This window comes from Catharus ustulatus, chromosome 15, assembly GCF_009819885.2.
Source record: "Catharus ustulatus isolate bCatUst1 chromosome 15, bCatUst1.pri.v2, whole genome shotgun sequence".
NCBI lineage: Eukaryota > Metazoa > Chordata > Aves > Passeriformes > Turdidae > Catharus > Catharus ustulatus.
This window is the reverse complement of record NC_046235.1, coordinates 2,225,468-2,243,746: the sequence shown is the minus strand read 5'-3', so window position 1 is coordinate 2,243,746 and position 18,279 is coordinate 2,225,468. Positions and strand designations below refer to the sequence as shown.

Here is an 18,279-nt window from a genome sequence, read left to right as displayed (position 1 = left end):
TCACTCCAGATGTTTCTAAGGGAAATGAAAGAACTCAGGTTAGACAGACATGGTGTAATCTCCTTCCTGCTGTTGTTTTTTATTCTACTTTACAATTATTAGAGGTTGTCCTAAATCTATAGCCATTATGTTTATTTTCACCTTTGAAATCTTTAAATATATGTGAATGCCCAGCCCCTTTTTGAACATTGATGTAAGGGTAGCTTCAATAATTTATTTGAATAATCAAATATACATTCAACTATATAACATTTTGGTTTATAACTCTTGAATTTCCAAGTAGTGAATTTTTGTAAATATTCCCTTCTAGAAAGGTTCAAATTTGCTCTTAACTAGACAATTAATTCATCATGCCTTCTCTCATTTATGTGTTAACCAGATTTGATTTACACATGATGGTTTTCCTAGTATTTAATCAGCCATAATTAGTTTTAAATTCTGTTCTGTGTAGCAGCAGAGGGCTGCAGATGTTGTGGGTTTCTCACTGCTCAAAGAGGAGTGTGTGGAATACCCAGGTCTTGTAAAAGCAGAAGAGTTGGTGTCCTTCCTTAAGAAATTGTAGAGTCTAGAAAAATAGCAGTTGGCAGTATATAAAGAAGGATCTGTACCTAATGCATAGATTACTTTGGGAATATCATTAATTATTTGAGGATCTGGAGAACAAAAAAGTTGAGTTAGAACCTTTGTAAAGGGGAGGTAAAAGTGTTTTGGCAATATCTTGATTGAGGAGGTCCTGACAGTATCTGGGGGCTGTAACTTGGGCTGGAGAGTAGTTCGTAATTGCAAAACTAATAATAGTGATGACACATATATATATATATATATATACACATATATGTATAAGAACAACAACAACAACAAAAAAAAGCTCCAAAAATGGTCACAACTCATTTCTTTGTTCCAGTTGAGCAAGATCTGGAAACTCAGGTTACCAACACGTTGAAGAACCAAATGAAAATAAAAATGCCCAAGTATCCCTAATCTCCATAACCAGAACAACTGTAATGTGTCTTGCTGGATTTCAATCATTCAGGTTAATTTTTAAACTTGTACCATGAGAAGCCTTTTTGCAGCTTTTGATAGTGGGCAAAATAAATCCCAGATGTCATCTCTGGCAATTTTATTTCCTTGGCTTCTAATGCTCAGAGTTGGGCAACCATAGGCGTGGCTTATGTGGAAAGTCCAAAGGTTTTACATTAATTGAGCTGAGCAGGGGAGAAGAGGCAGAGACTGAAAAATTCATCTACCCTTGAAAGCAAAATCATCCTGGTTATTATTAATTTGGGGCTGATCATTCCAGTGGCATTTGAGCTAGAGAATTAACTACATGTCTATATCTATATCTATAATCTATATCTATAATCTATATCTATCTATATAATCTATATCTATATAATCTAAATCTACCTATATCTATATAATCTATATAATCTATATAATCTATATAATCTATATAATCTATATAATCTATATAATCTATATCTGCATCTACCATTAGAAATTCCGGTTAAAATTTTAAAATTTAATTTTGGGTATTGACTAAATATCCAATGTCTGGAAGTGCTTTCAGGCTGATTCATGTGGAGTTGAAAATACGAACCTATGTGACCCTCTGAGCTTTTGAGGAGGGGAGATTGTATTGCTTCCTGAGAAAATAAATGTAACAAAAAGAAAGTAACAAATATTTAAAAGGCACTAGGAGAAACTTCATGGCTATCGTTCCAAGCACTGAAAAGTATTTGAAAAATAAAATTTTACCAGAACTTCAATAGACCTGATTTTTATTTTGTTGGGTTTATTTTAATTGAGAAGGTGATTACATTTTTCAGTATGTGTAGGATAGAAAAAGGTCTGCATATATGAAAATTTAATTAAATTTCCAGAAATTCGGTGTATTTTCAAAATTTAGTCTGACTTCCTTATTATTGTTCTGCTTTTGCTACTGAATTCAACAACAGGCTTGAACGTTTTTACACACGTAGACACATGGGACCCATTTGTGTTTTATATTTTCTATCTGGGTTAGAGCTATAAATAGCTCTGTGTATGGCCATAGCAGCAGTAGAGTAAACTGTAATTGTATCTTTTTCAATATTTTGTTGTGCCTTTCTGCAGCATGGCATAAATGGCAGCTGAGTGAAAAGCGGGGCAGGAGAGACAAAGGCACGAGTGGTTACTAAAGTAAGCAGTGGTTCCCTGAGCAATTTCTGGGGTTGTGATGTAGCCATGGATTGCTCCAGTTCTTTTGTTTGCTTGTGTTGGCCATTGTGCTGCACAAAAGGCCTGTGGGATGTTTCTGCACTCAGAGCGTGCTGACCTCTCTGTGACTCGGCATTCGATATTTAGGTTACACCCAAAAATAGACGCGAACCTCGCGATGGAGAATTTGTCTCGCTAAACTGCAATGGGAGTGGAATAATTTTGCACAACGTGGCATGAATTTGCTGTGACAAAAATGGATCCACTTCCATTGAGACAGGCTGGCAATCGAGGCTGAACTGCTGCAGGCTAAGCATCAGTGGCTTCCTCACACAAGGGAAGAGCAGATGTGTGTGCAAGCCCTCCCTTGTTCTGGTGGGGATAACACAGGCAAATGTAAGAGTGAATTCCTCCCCAGTTCCTCCTGTCAGTGCTGACAACAGCTTGTCTAGAACTAGCAGTCTTATGTCCACATCACAATAATTCAGTTTCTTGGCTGTGAAAATTACTCTTGGGGTCAGGCCAAGGAAATCCTAGAAGGAGCAATGATCAAAGAAAATCCAGTGAGGAAAGTGCCTCCCTCTGACCACTCCAATTCTTCCACAGGAAGGATGTGTTCTGCAAAAGAATCTTGTAAACCCTACAAATGCCTGGGGTGAAACTTTTCTTGTCTGATGCCTGCCCTGGAGTGTTATTTTTAAAAGTAGGGGAAGGGAGAATGGCAGGAGGAGTTGGTTGAGACAAAAGGCTTGAGGGGATGTGGAGAGTAATGTGATCGTGTTTGGAGATGGATGAGGGGAAGGGAAGGGTGAGGTTGAATGGTGACATGGGCAGAAGAAGGGTATGAAATCTTTTTTGTATGAAAGCATAACACCAGAAAACATAATTTAGATCAACTCCAGTCCTTTCCTGTATCAGTTACAATTTCATCTTAAATATTGACATTCAAATATTTAAATTTTAGTGGTAAAAACAATAATTTTAATTACAAAATTCACTAGTCTGTGCCTGTTATTCCTATTGGAAAGTTATTCCTCTAAGGATTTGAAATGTTCTTCTGACATCCTGCCAACTCTTCTTTGCTATGAGTTTGTAGACTTTTGATTTTGTGCCAGCAATTCCCTTTTAGTATGAGTAGTTCTTTCCCTCTTTGCATCCTGCTTTATCCACAGCTTAGAAAGCAACCACATCCTTTCTTAGCTTCGTTTTACCAAGCTAAACAAGTTGATCTTGTTCAGTCTTTTTTCCTGTGGTCACCTCTGCACTTATCTTATTATGCTGATATCCCTTCTCAGCATCAGCTTTTAATTTTTGGATATATATTTCCCGTTTTTCTTGCAAATATGTGACCAGACCTATGTTGTTTCAGAGACAGCATTTCCTATGTAGACAGGAATATTTCCTCACCCAGGTCACAGGGAATTCATCACCTAATTCTTCTTGGGAGGCCAATTACTTCCTCCATGATTTTAATTATTTGATTAATCACGCAGGTATTACTGCAGAACTTCTTTGGGGGCAGAGTGGATGGGTCAAGGTTAATTCCCAAGATGTTTCTTCTGCCCAAATCCATCCACCTAAATGCTTGATGTTTGAGCCTTAGATGTTAAAAAGTCTTGGTCACCTGCTCAGAACAAATCATCCTGTTAATCTTTGTTCTGTGAGTTTAGACAAAGCCCCCAGCATTGAGAGTAAATGAATGAGTTTTATCTCAGCAGATCTCCAGATTGTGAAGTGAATGATTCCTTGATTGTCCTGTGGAGTGTTGTTAGAGTAGTCCAACTTCTTGTGTCTTAAACTTTCCAATGCTGCACTGTATTCAGTGTTTTACTAAAATCAGAATAGATGAGATGAATTTCAGTTTGTTTCTATTGAAGAGGATTGAAAACCAGTCTAGCAAATTGTTGTCTTTGATAAATCTATGGCTGTTTTCCTTCCTTTTCAGTGTACCTTCATTTTTCTTTTAGTCCTTCCTCCAAATTTGTATCCAGACAAAAAGGGCAACGGGCTTATGGTCACACAGGCTGGATTTCACCATTTTAAATTAAAGTCTGCAGTTGTTTTTCTTCAATGAGATTATTCCACTTCAGACTTGACAAGTTATATTAAAAAAAAAAAATAAGCCAAAACAAATTCTCCTCACTCATATGCTTTTATTTATCTATGCTTTTAGAAACCTATGATGGAAATCAGGTAGTGGGGAATTGAGGATTTTCTCTTGGTGACAGCAATTTCCGTTTCCTTGAGTGATTTGTCACACACTCAGTGTCACACTCCAGATGCTGAAAACAGAGGAAAATACAAATTACTTGTCACAAAAGGGGATCATGGTCCATGTGTGCCATATTTTGTACCAATGGCCTGTGCATCCTCTGCTGCCCATTGGAGCTGCTGGATTTTAGTGTGGCTCAATGTGTTAATGCTGTGTATTGCTGGGGTTGCAGTTTATTCTTTTAGAATAACAAAAGGAGCTGTGACTTGTTCAGATTATTAAAAATCACAATTAATCAAGAGAATGGCAGCAAAATCCAGCATCCAGACTAAAAAGGGGGCAAGCAGGCAGATGGGAATGAAGGTATTTAGTTGAGAATTTGTAAGGCAAAGAAACACAGGGCAAAAACTCAAAGATTTGGTGCTATCAGAGGCATTTCTGGAATAAAAGCAAATTTGACCAATAAGGCAAATGGAGATTAAATATCATAGAAAGAAGGTACATTAAAAAAAATGGTTTGAAACCTCTAGTCTCTCTAGTCTTTGAGCAGTCTCTCTAAGGAAAATGAACATATTTTTGTTCTTTGGATTCTTTCTTCTCCAAAGGTTTGATTTTTATATTTTGATCTGTTGGTTCTTCCATCTCCCCCATGGCTGGTCCCAGTCTGATGGCTCTTGACACCGTTTTTAGTGGCTTTTTACTTCTTTCTTGCTCTGCAGAAGTCGAACATCTTTGCACCACCGGCCTGCAAAATCAAAGTTGATGATGTTCCCTCACAAAACCCGAAGGTATTGATTCTAAAAGGTTCTGTGCTGTTACTTCTCAACCTTTTCCAATCCCTTTGTTGGGGTCAGAAATGAGGGAGCAGGGAAGTCTCACAGCTGAGTGGGCTCTTCATCTTTTGAGCTACACAGCTATTATTTCTGTGTGTTGGGAACGTGTTTTACACACTTTTAGGTTCTGCTCTGTAGCCAAAATTTATCTGGAGATTGGTGCAATATCCTTATGGTTAAAGCAGGTCTCATTACATGGTATTAAATTGGCAGGACTCTGATCATACCTGTAGTTTGAAGAGATTTCAAGAAAAGCTTGAATTCAGCTTTTCAGCTTTGTGATTTCAAGAAAAGACAGATGTGGAGCTACTGGAGACAGGCCAGTGGTGGCCTCTAGATACCAAAAGGACTGAAGCATTCCTCATATGAGGGAAGATAGAAACTGGGACTTTTCAGCTCATAGAAGAGAAGGCTGTGGGACTGGAGGGATCTCATTTCTGTGTGAAAATAGAGCCAAGCCCTTTTCAGGGGTGCCCAGTGAGAAGAAAAGAGGAGGATGCTCTGTCTAAGTTCAGGTCATTTGTTTTGTTGGTTGTTTTTTTTTCCCCACTGTGAGGATGCTGAGCACTGGCACAGGTTGCCCAGGGAAATTGTGAAGTCTCCATCCTTGTAGATATTCAAAAGTCATCTGGATGTGGTGCCAGACAACCTGCTTTGCTTGACCCTACTTAGGAATCTCAGAGATCCCTTCCAGCCTCAACCAGCCTGTGATTCTGTATCGGCCTTAATGGAGAAGTTGACTCAGTTTCCCTCTTTGTAAAATATTAATCTTGTGGAATATGGCCCATGGAAATTCTATTATCTCTATATATTCCTCCAAGTGAATCCTTCACATGTTTGGATTTGTTTTATTGCTATGTGTGTGTTTGGTTTTGTTTTTTTATTGAACAGTCACAAATATCCTAAAGATAATCAATCTCTAAAACAATTTGTTTTTCAATATCATATTGGTTAGAAGGAGATTTGGTGGAAAAGGAAATTATTTCTTCCCTGCAGTCAGGGGAGATGTAACTACTACCTTATCTCACATTTTTGGGGCTGGAGAAGTAAAATCACCCCAGCAAATGACTTGTGTAGTCAAAGTTGCCAGCTGGAATAGCTTCAAAGGATCTGGGGTTGTTGGTTTAGGACTGCTATTTGCACTTTCATCTTTGTTTTAATCTTATTATATATTTGTCTAGGGATTAGAATTTGTTCATGTCTTCTCTTTTACAGCACTGTGCTTCTCTACGAGGCATTCCACCTCTTTAAGGCCTCTCACCTTATTAAAAAAATGACAGGAAAAATTAACCTGAGCTAATAGAGACCATGGAAAGATGCCAGCTTGATTCAGTGGTCAAAGCTGCAGAATACAAATGTGCACTGGAAAATATTATCACTTTTACCATTGTCATGTCATGTTTGATGAAAAAAGGTTTTCTTCCCTCAACCTGCTCAGAGAGGATCCAGATGGTTTTGAATAAAATCCAAACCCATCAAGCTGTCCCCATTCCATGAATTAATAGCTCAGCACCAAATGTTTCTCTTCTGTTTTGTTTGCATTCTCACTTAGGATGGGAGGCAAGAGTGGGTAATGTAGGTAATTGAGGTTCTTGGAAAACTTGTATTAAAAACTTGTATTGGATTAAACTTGATTGGGTGGGGAAAAAATGAAACTTAGTGGCTGCCCAAGATATTTAAAAAGCCAAAGCTGAGTTTAAATGTCCCTACTCCCTCCTAACAGTTTTTCTAGTCCAGAGATCATGTTAGAACAGAAGTGGAACAAGGGTGGAGTTTCAATAGCTACAATTTTGTTGTAGGTATTTTCCCTTCTGAAAACACTGGCACATTTTTTTCTCCTTTGTAAAAAAGTATATTGGCTCTAGATTAATCAGAGTCTTGGCATAAGTGTTTCATGTGTGCAGGCTGGAAAATCTCCATATTTTGTGGCCATTTCAAGCAAATTAACAATCTCAAACAGATGTATATTGCATTATCTCATAACTTACTACATCCTTGTACCCAGGGTTTCCAGTCACCTCAAAGGTAGCAGAATTATTCTATTTATCAACCTTAATGTTGTATATTTAGACTGTTCCAGGTCTATATTTGGCTACTTCTAATGCTCAAGCCTGGTTTACTTCCAATAAAGCTGGTAGAATTTTATATATAAAAGTGTTCTGCCTGAAAAACACTTTTTAGTTACTATTATAAATAGTGTTGAGTCATTTAACATCATGCATTTTTAATGTAGTAATAACTCTTCCAAAACGATTGTTTTTCAAAATACTTGAACAGAGGAAAAATGGATCAGCAGCAATTACTGTCAGCAGTTGCATCTTGTATCCAAAGATCCAATCCAAATTTGCTTCCAGGACCAAATCTATATTGCTTATGGGGGGATATTTTGCTTAAACCAAAGGAAAGGTTAATGTGCCATCTGAAGAGACCTCCCACCTCAGTAACAGATGAAATGAAGTCAGTATGAGCAATTTTAAAACTGTTCTATTTTATTTAATGAAAGCAATTGATGGTCTTGGAGCCACAGAATTCTGTATTTTCAGCTCAGTCCACTAATGAATGCACGAAACCTTTTCAGCATTTGAGGCTGTATCCATATCATTATTTACTATAAAAATGGTCTGATGTATAGAAACCCTCACCACAGAAACCCCCAGGTGCTTCAGCAGGGTGATGGGTGGGAACTGGGCATTACCTGTTAGACAATTTGACTGCACAGTTTCTCATTTCTCAGACTGGCTGCTCCAAGTCTTATCCAAGCTGGCCTTGAGCACTTCTAGTGATCCAGGAGCAGGCCACAGCTTCTCTGGGCACCCTGTGCCAGCCCTGCCCACCTCCCAGGGAACAATTCCTGCCCAATATCCCATCCATCCCTGCCCTCTGGCAGTGGAATCCATTCTACTTGTCCTATAACTCCATACTCTCCCAAATATTCTCTCTTCATCTTCCTTTGGACTCCCTTAGGTACTGGAAGGCTGCAGTGAGGCCACCCTGAAGCTTTTCTCTCCAGACTGAACAATTCAATTCTCTCAGCCTTTCCTCACAGCAGAGGTTCTATCCCTCTGTTCAGCTTGGTGGCCTCCTCTGAACTCATCCCAACAGCTTCTTGACCCTCTGTCTTGGTTTACATTACAGGAATTGATCAAAGGTATCTCTTCTATCACCATCTGTTGAGGGTGGGGCAGTGATCCTGATCTCCTTGGGAGATATTCTGCTAATGGGCCATCCATTGAAACCAGGTCGGGTAGTGTTCTTTATCTACATGGCATATCTCCTGTTAATGGCCATATTTTATAAACCAGGTGGGGCATTGTTCTTTGTCTTTTCACAACCCATCCTTCCTCCACGGAGTTATTTTCTGCTAATGGCCATTGAATCCTACTGTGTGACTGATAAAATTACTGCATCCCATTGGAAGTTGCTCCAGCCAGGAAGAAAAGCCCAACCTTTCTTACCAAGATAAAAACAGAGGTTTTGGGACATTAAGGTAGCCCCTTTCTCCACTGGACTCCAGAGGGAAACCGCACCTTGTACAGGAGCACTGCTCCAACTGAGCCACATCTGTCACTGCAGGAGGATGCAGCCACCATGGAATGGGACTGCTGCCAACACCCTGCCTGACGGGTGTCAGGCTGTACTCTGACTTTGTCAGGGTTTGGAGTTTGTTCTTTGTAGTATTGTATTTCTGTTTTAATTTCTCTAGTAAAGAACTGTTATTCCTAATTCCCATATCTTTGCCTGAGACCCCCTTGATTTCAAAATTATAATAATTTAGAGGGAGGGAGTTTACATTCTCCATTTCAAAGAAAGGCTCCTGCCCTTCTTAAGAGACATCTGTCCTCCAAACTAAAACACCCTCCTGTGCTGGGGACTGAGGGCAGCTCTGCAGGTGGGATCCCACCAGAGCCAAGAGAAGAGGCACAATCCCTTCCTTTGATCTGCTGCCCACGCTGCTTTCGATGTGGAATGTGTCTGATCTTCCCTTGAAATGTCTTGCTGAAGCATGTTTTGGAAAAAGGACTTGGTATTTGTTGCAAAGTGGTCTTTGTGTCATGCTTGATAGCCATTAAGAGCTGCTAAGGCTGGCTGAGTTACAAACTTTTGACAAATTATTGTTCACTCTACTTGGTAGATAATCACAAGAGCTGGAAAGCTCAGCTGCCTCTGAGTCCTGCCAGCACAGAGCCCTGATCCAGCCAAGAGCTGGCAGGACCTTCTGATAATTGCAGTTGTATGAATTTGGCCCAGATCAAAACTGAGGCTGGGGCTGGAACAGAGGACAGTGGATTGGGAGGTAAAAAAACCCAAAAATGAACACAGTGCCCAGCCCAGGACCAGGGTGCAGGGAAGAGGAGGGTCCCTAATTCCAGCACAAAGGTTTAGAAATGTGAGTCTGTGCATGGGTGCTGTTGAAGCAGCCTGTTTCACAGTGTCACTAAAAAATATTCAAGGAGTGTAAGAAACTGAGAGAAGTGAACAAATAAGTATCCAAGATGAGCATAAATAGCTTAACTAATTGCATGATGCAACAGGATAGTGATTAAATAGATGTACCACAATGGAAAATAATAGATAAAATATTTTATACCTCAGAAATCTAATAGTTGTTTTCTTCTAAATACTTCTCACTGGAATGAAGATGCTTTGTTTCAGAGAGATTCTAGCAAGGCTGAAGATTGTATTTCAGCAGTATAAAAAGACCAGAAAATAACTCATCAGGGTTAAAATTTGGCAGGGTTCCCATTGTGGGTGAATTTAAGCGCCAGAATTCTTGAATGAAGGATTAAAGGAGAGCTGAAAGTCTTTGGTGAAACTACAATGTCAGGATTGCTGCCAGTGTATGAAGCAGAAGGAGAACTGTGGTGCTTGTCTCTTTTTCCTTACCTTCTCCTGAGGTCTAGTTCCTACCATCAGGAATGTTTTCACATTTCACTCTGATTTAAGATACATAAGAGAGGGATCAGACCCAGTCTCCTGTTCCCACTGAACCAGCAGACAGAACCACTCGGCTTTTTGTGTTCTTCTAAACCCTGACTTTGACTGCTTCTGTTTCCACAGAAATCCTCCCCTGACCACCATGCTGATGGCTTGGGGGGGAATTGTCCTTCTCAGTGAAATCCTCTAAACTCTGTCTTTAACCAATATTCAGAGTGATGAAGAAACCCAGCAGGTACACTGGTGTTGCTGGATGTTATTTTAGTTTTTTCCTAACCATGTGGCCAGTAGTAGTTAGCATTCCAAATGCACAATCCTGAAATCTGTCTCTAAAGAGCACAATTTGCAAGGAATATGAAATGCAAGGAGTCATGCTGAGACACTGCAGCTTTATCTGCTCCTGGAGGACAATGTTTTGATTAGTACAAGGAGAGGGGATTGATTTCAGTGGGTACATTTGGGATCATCATCCCTGTTTATCACTCAGGCTCGCACGTCCTGCTGTGGTTTCTCTGTCCAACGCTGGGAGGAATGTGCTGAGCTCAGCTGAGCTGTTAAAAGCTGGAAGTCTGGTGTCATTTGAGGTGTTCCAGGGCTAGCAGATGTATTCTGTAAGACTGGGAGATCTGTGCCCTTCTGCAAGGAGCAGCTGAGGACTGGCAGGATACCCTGTGCCCTGCATCCCACAGCCTCTGCTGCTGTTGCAGGATCTGGTACAAATACTGTGGGTTTCCCTCAGTACACAAAAAATATTTGGCTTTGCCACGTGTATGATCCATGCAAAATGCATAAGGTAATTCTGCATTAATGCTGCAGCACTAAATCATGCTAAACACCAGTCCAGCTTTTAAAGCAATCTTTCATTAGGTCAATCACTCTGATCTATTCAGTAAGAGCTCTGGTGCTCAAGGAAACAAATATTGAAGTCTTACTAAATTCAAACCATAAATATTTTGTGTCACTGAGATTTTAAGAATTCCAAAGGGAAGTTTGAAAACCGATTTGCTTAATGTTTATTTAGAAATCCCCAAACACTTATCTCCCTTCAGCACCTAGTGCAAATAATAAATTATACATGTGCATATGTACCTTACTGCTTGAGACTACCCAAGTATCCTTTGCAGCAGTGCTTTAAACCTGGCTGTGGCCATTTGAGCCCAGACTTTGCTGACATCTTAGGAATCAATTAAGATACTTGCCAAAAAAATCATGAAGTCCCTGATGTAACAGTGAACAGAACCCAGCTCCCTTGACTTCCTGCTTTTATGGCATGTGATCAACTCCCTCTGCCTCCATCTCACTTTTGTCTTGTCTTGATTTCTAAAGCCAGTTTAGTTCTTTATTTTTTTCCTTCTTGTTACTGCATTAATGCCACTGCTTCTCAGGCTTCCTCTGGGCTTCTGATCATGATCTGCATGGCTTCCGTCTCCAAAAACTCTCAGATGCCATTATCAGAGGTGGACTTGTTGCTCTGGTGAATCTGCCAGGACTATCACAGTGTTGAAGCTGGGCATATGGGTCCTGAACTGGACAGCTGTAACCAGTGGCTTTCCAGCATCATCTTAATCCCCTGGCCACTGTTTCATCCCAAGGTGTGCCTGTCAGCCTGTACAACACAGGATAGTTCCCATGCCATGCAGCCAAATCCTTTTTCAATATGGTGTTTGATATTACAGTTCTTGTATTTCCTAAAATCTGTTCACTGCTGCCTCATTCTCTGCTGCTGTACCCTTCCAGGGAAGGAGCTGGGATGTTGCTGATTGCTCCCATCTGATCTCCTCCCACTCTGCTCCTTACAATCCCTCCTTCTGCCTGGAGCTGGTCCTGTTCTCCAGCAGCAACAGCAGCAGTGGGTGCTAGAGACTGAGGAATGCTGAGGAAGGATGCAGGAGTGGTGTCTGTGTGTAGACAGGAGGTGGATGTGGAGCAGAGACCTCGTACAGCTGTGCCTCATCCCTTTCTTGAAGTCTCTCTGGGTTGTAAAACCATTCTTGCTTTTCCTTCTCAGCGTTGTCTGTGCTTTTAACTTGGTTGCTCACAGCATCTTCTGGCATCAGTCTCATCCTTTCAGATTGAATTCTTACCCCAAATTGAGTCTGGCACAGAAGAATCTGGAATTATTATGTAGAAAATCAGGATTGCAGAAATGAGTGTAAGATCTTGTGGCAGGGAAAAGGGATTTTATCCTGCAAATCCCTGAAGTTTCCCACTCTCACTCATTTTCTCACTAGATTTTGCACACTCACACCCACATAGCACCAGTGCCTGATGGCCACTGGTGACCAGGATCATTTGTGTGCAGTGCTTTGGGACAAGGGACATTGGCTGTCATGGCTCACAGTGTCATTCATTTGTGATAAGAGACTGATCTGGGACTTGTCATTGATGCCCTTTAGCAGTGGGAGCTGGCTGGGATCTTTTACATCATTGTTTCATTTCACCTTTTTAGTCTTAAGTAAAATTCCTTAATTTCACAGTTCTCTTGTATTCCTCACTGTGCATATTAAGTTCTCTTCTCCATCTTCTTTACACCTTATTTTAGGTAATTTTCCTCCTCTTCATTCATTTGGATTAAAATCTCATATTTTAATTATGGGTCCTCTGTAGCAATTAATGCATTATTTTCCTGTTTTTCCTTATTTTGTATTTTGTTTGTGTGCTTGAGCATTTGCACACACTTAGAGTCATACTGCCTTTATACTAATCCTAAATAATTCTTTTCTTTTTGCAAATCTCTGCATGCAAAAGGAAAGAAAGTAAATGGGTTCAAGTCATGGATTGAAGGCAGGAAAAATTCAGATTAGTTACACGTAATGAACTCAAACTACTGATAAAGTGCTCACAAGAAATGAGGAAGCTAAATTGTTGCTGGGGCTTTTTTATTTTGCATAGCATTATTATCAGATTATTTTGGTACATTATCAGGAACTACTTGGAAGTGCACAGCTGGAATCCAATCCTCTGTGCTGTTCTGATAACTTTATTAAATATGAATGAGATTGTAAAGTACAGTAAAGGGCATAAAATGGCTAGAATACAGATTCCAGGTCAACAGAAAAAAAAACCACCCAAGCTTTTGTGTGTCTATTTAGGAGAGAGTTGGGAGCAAGGAGGGTGTGGAATCCCACTGTGTGCCAGCACCCTGCAGAGAAACACAAATAGAAACCAAAATCATTTAGCAGAGAGTGTAAGTCAGGGTGAAATGCTGCTCCTGGTTGTGCTGAGTAAGGAAATCAATGGGATGTGTCCTGAGGTCAGATAATATCAGCAGAACCTGCAGTATTAACATTTTGCCCATCATATTCGTGGCTATAGGTTATAAATAGTCCAAGAACAGCACAGTTTGGGCAGAAGGATTTTTTGTAATAGGATTTGAAGTAAAAATCTTCTCAGCTCAGAAATGCCTGCTGAGAATTAGCAAACAAAATAAAATATTTTCCTGCCCTACTTTCCTTGCTTAGCCATTCCCGTGCAGATACATGAAATACAGAAAGCTGTGGAGCAGAATGCTGGTCTTATAAAAAAATCCTCACATATTCAGTGTCTTTTATGGAGTCTGTACTCTAATCCCCTCCTGCCTCCTTTATGGCTCTCAGCTGCTCTTTAAAATAGTTGAAGGGGTTTAATTTTCTGTCTGGCTGCACAAGATGTGGCACTTGGACCAGAGGTGCAGGAGAAGACCTGCAGCTGAAAGTGCAGCTGCAAGGGGATAAGAGCAGAGGGTTCTTGGGGGTTTGCCCTTGCTGCTCAGCAAAGCCTTCCCCATTTGTGCTAAGAGCTGGGTGGATTCTGTGATGCAGATTTTCCCCAAAAGGAGAAAAGAGGGGAGGAGGAGACTGAGGGCAGACCTCAGAGCAATCTACAATTTCCTTATCAAATTCCTTCTCTTCTCTCTGGTGACCAGTGACATCAGGGCAGGTTTAGGAAAATTTTCTTCATCCAGGGGGTTGGAATTGGTTCCCAGGGCAATGCTTGAGGCATCAAACCTTCCAGGACTCAAGGAGGGTTTGGACAACACAGGGTGGGATTATTGAGGTGTCCTGTGCAGGGCCAGAAGTTGAAATTCAATGATCCTTAGAGGTCAGCTCAGGATATTCTGTGATTCTGTTTGTTCCTGGGGGTCAAGTTTCTTCCTTCGCACTACACAGAGAATTACAAATCTAAACCATGACTAATCCTGAGCCCACCAAGGCTGGAACCAAGAGTGCAGAAATTCACTCCACACCATATCTGGCTTGTCTGTTGTGGCAGGTGTGGTGAAAACACTCTGTACCCAGCCTGTGTTTGTGCTGCTGAGCTCTGGAAGCCCAGAGCACCACCTTCATTGCTCCTTTGGTTGTTCATCCCTTCCACAGCAAGGAATTTCCATGATATATCAGCAGCTCTGCCTTGGTGATGGTTGAGCCTCTGACTCAGCCAGAGGTAGAGGTCATGGTTTGCTTCACTTCTATGTTTTAAAAAGCACAGCTGTAATAATTTAATTTCCTGGGAAAGTTGACATTGAGTTTGTCCAACATCAAGAAAAGAGCAATCAAGCAGTTAATTCTAAAATATAACCTTGAAAGGGAAAGTCATTGCTACACTTTTAAGTCTGATTAAGTAGAACTTGTTCCATTAATTTGAGAAATTTAGGGCAGCTCTGTACAACTCAGTATAAGAGCATTTTGGGTCTGATTTTAGATTAAGGAAATCTGCCCATCACTTCTCTGCTGCTTTACATATTCAACTTCAGGAGCAAATTGGAGCTTGGTGCTGTGTAAGAATATCCTGGTGGTTTGAAACAGACCCTTGTAGTTCAGAGCTAACCTCATACAGCTTTGGAGCAGAGATGTGGAGAGAGGAGGAAGAAATTCTTCCCTGGGAGGGTGGGCAGGCATTGGCACAGATTGCCCAGAGCAGCTGTGGCTGTCCCATCCCTGGCAGTGTCCAAGGCCAGGCTGGATGTGGTTTGGAGCAACCTGGGATAGTGGAAGATGTCCCTGCCATGGCAGGGGACAGAATGAGATGAGCTTTAAGGTTCCTTCCAACTCAAACCATTCTAAGTGTCATAGAGAAAGAAAGAACTAGAAACAATTTGGAGCAGCATGAACACAGCTTAGATTGATGATCCAAACATCTTCCAGTCGTGCATCTGAACTTTCTGCTTGTGTCTTGGGCTGCCTGGAGTGCCTGCAGTGTACTGGAAAGCATTCCTGTCTAGGGAAAAAGCACAAAACACTTCAGTCCCATTTAATTTGTCACGTGGGACTGAAGCTGCAGGTAGGTGTGCTTTGGTGAGAGAATGCACCTGATATTCCAGCACAGTTATAGGTTAAGAGGCTAATTCCTGCTTCAGCCAGTATTTTGAAAATACCAGGAGGCAGAGTGGCAGCAGGTGTGAGACTGGTGAGTCTGGGCTCTCTCCCCCTCTCAGTGCAACATTTCAGAAGTGTTAAGGATGGATTAGGCAGGCTTGTAAAAGGAAGTTGCAGTGAAGGTATCTGTGAATAACAAAAGTATGAGTTAACCTTTCCGTACAAGGGGTAATCCTGTTAGTTCCTTAGCAGTGCAGATGCTGAGGAAAGGAGAATTTCATGTTTTGTGGCTCTGAACTGAATATGATTGCCCAAATACAGGTCTCAATAAATTAGGCATTGAAATCAAAACTTAAGATATGCTTTTATTACTTAAATTTACAATTCTTTTCCTTGATGTACTTTTATGAGCTAAGAGAATTCATGGAGATGTCATTAGGAAATGCAACAAACCTGGAAAAGTCATTAGTGAGCAGGAAAGCAAGAAAGAAAAAGTGCAAATGAAGGTGGAGAAAATTCCAACCTCCCAAAAAGCAAAATCTGATCCAGCACAAGGTGTGCAGGTTACAATTTAGAGCATTGTCAGTCAATACTTCCAACAGACTCAAAGGCAAACTCAGGTCAGCATTAAAACCCTGTGGTTTCAAACCTACCAAATTGCCAGTTCCTTGTTAGATGCAAAGCAGGCAGATTCAGGTTTAGGTTGTTAACATCTAAGAGACACTTTAGGAGCAAGCAGGGAGTATAAACAAAGCTAATAGATGTAACTCAGCATGTGTTTTTAAGAGAGGCAATCCACAGCACTTGGGTACTTGTACAGTCTTTAATAATACAAACCTGGTTTCTTTTCCCTACTAAAGAGAGGCACTGGCAGGCTCTGAAGAAAATGCCTTTGGTCTTTCTCAGCAGTGAAGAAGGTGACTGTTCCTCATATTACTCCTTGCCTGGACTTTTGATTCTTGCCCTCTATTTTTATACCTAGGTCTCCATTTCCATTGGTTCTGTGCCATTGTTTGGTGCTTAGCTTCCGACTTTATCTGAATTGTGTAGACAAAAACGGGGGGAAAAGGAGACCTCAGCATCATTTTGGAACACAGTGTATTTCTTGTATAGCCACAAGGACAAGTGCAAAACTCCTAGGACACTGAGGGGAGAGAAATATGGAGAATTACCATAGAGGGAGAAAGTGAGTGGACATCCTGTGGCTCATGATGAAGGCACTTCTTAGGGAATTGAGTACAAAAGTGCTCCTTAAAGCAGGAAACTAAACTGAGTGTTCAGTTTCCAGGCAAATGCTTACTCATTTATGAATTTATATGTTCATATTCAATTAAGCATTCAGAGTTTCAGGAGGGTCAGAGCTATCTCATAACCTTATCCCAGTTCTCAAACTCTGAAGAGGAGCGTGCAACACACATAAATATAAGTATGGAGTAAAGCAGTAGCCAGAGCTGAGAAACAAATTAAATTCTAATCACCTGGAAGAAACTTGTTTGAATCCAGTGTGTCTCACAACTGAGGTGAAATTTAATGGTGATTGCATGAGCTGGAGAATCACAGCCTGGACAAGTGGTAATGACTCTGCCTCCAAAGAGAGACAGTGGTGATAAAGGAAAACACAACCTTCAAGAGAATATTTAGAAGTAACATTTGCAGGCCTGGTGGTGACTTTAGAAAGGTGAAAAGTAATTTTGTTGGTGTCCACATTGTTAATGTCCTCCCATTTAGAATGGCACAGTGTGTGACATTATGTGCAATAAATTACAAAAGGATTCTGAAGTCATCAGGAAAATGTAGCAGAAGACAAACAGAACGAGTCAGACATATCCATCCTTAAAATTTAGACTAGAAGTGAGGAATGATTGAATGTATCTGGCAATGAGGAGAAGAAAAAGATTTTTTTTCTATGTATCTTTGTGGTTTATCTCAATAGAAATTTATAACATCAACCCCTCTCCATATCCCAACCCCAATTTTTTTACATGACATTTTCTAGAACAAGCAAGTTCCATTATTGCAAAGAAATTGTGACCTAAATACAAACAGGATTTTTTCTGGCTGTTTAGCAGCCTTGGTTCCCATAACAGCAATGTTTTAAATAGCCTGGCTTCAGATGCTTGTGATACAAAAAGAAATTCTCACCAGTTAGATTCCTACCAATGGGAAAATGGATTTAAGGAAAGACAGAAGAACAGAGCCAATCCAATTGAACAATTTGGATTTCTCTATTTCAAACATGAGAGAGGCAGGTTCCAAATGAAAAGATGACTTGTCAATAACTAATTCAAGACATAGGAGCAAAGAAGTTGGGTGCAGAAATAAGCAGCTCACAATCCCTCAGGGAGGCATTTTGCTGCATTTTTAGGAAAAGTGGGAGTCCCACATCCCCAAGAAATTCCATACAGAATGCAGATCTTTGAGTTGCCATATCTCTAGGCAGTATTTTCCTGTTCAGATAATCCTTGAGATTTGGGAAGTCACCAGAAAAAAGCCCTGTATAATTTCCTTCAGAGAACAGTGCAAGGGGTTCTCACTGAAGCAAGCAGGGCTGCAGGAATCCTAAGAACATGAAGTGGGGTTGAACTGAAGAAGTAGCCCCCTTAAAATACCAAAATGTTTTTTTTTCCCATAGACTTCATAAGTACCCATGGACTAGAGGATGGTGCTCACAGGAAAAAACTGTGCATAAGAAACTGCACAAACTCATCATTCCCTTACCATTTATTTTTTCCACTTTGGTTGATGTAATCTGGCCAATGACTGATGGATGTTCCTTTCTCTGGACTTGATTTAATTCTAAGTAAGG

At 40.5% G+C, this 18,279-nt stretch overlaps 1 protein-coding gene across 4 annotated transcripts in view; it reads left to right on the top strand.

The window, feature by feature from the left end:
• LOC117003564 (protocadherin alpha-C2-like) overlaps nucleotides 1–18,279 on the top strand; it is a 105,067-nt gene that overhangs the window by 25,954 nt on the left and 60,834 nt on the right. The window lies entirely within an intron of this gene.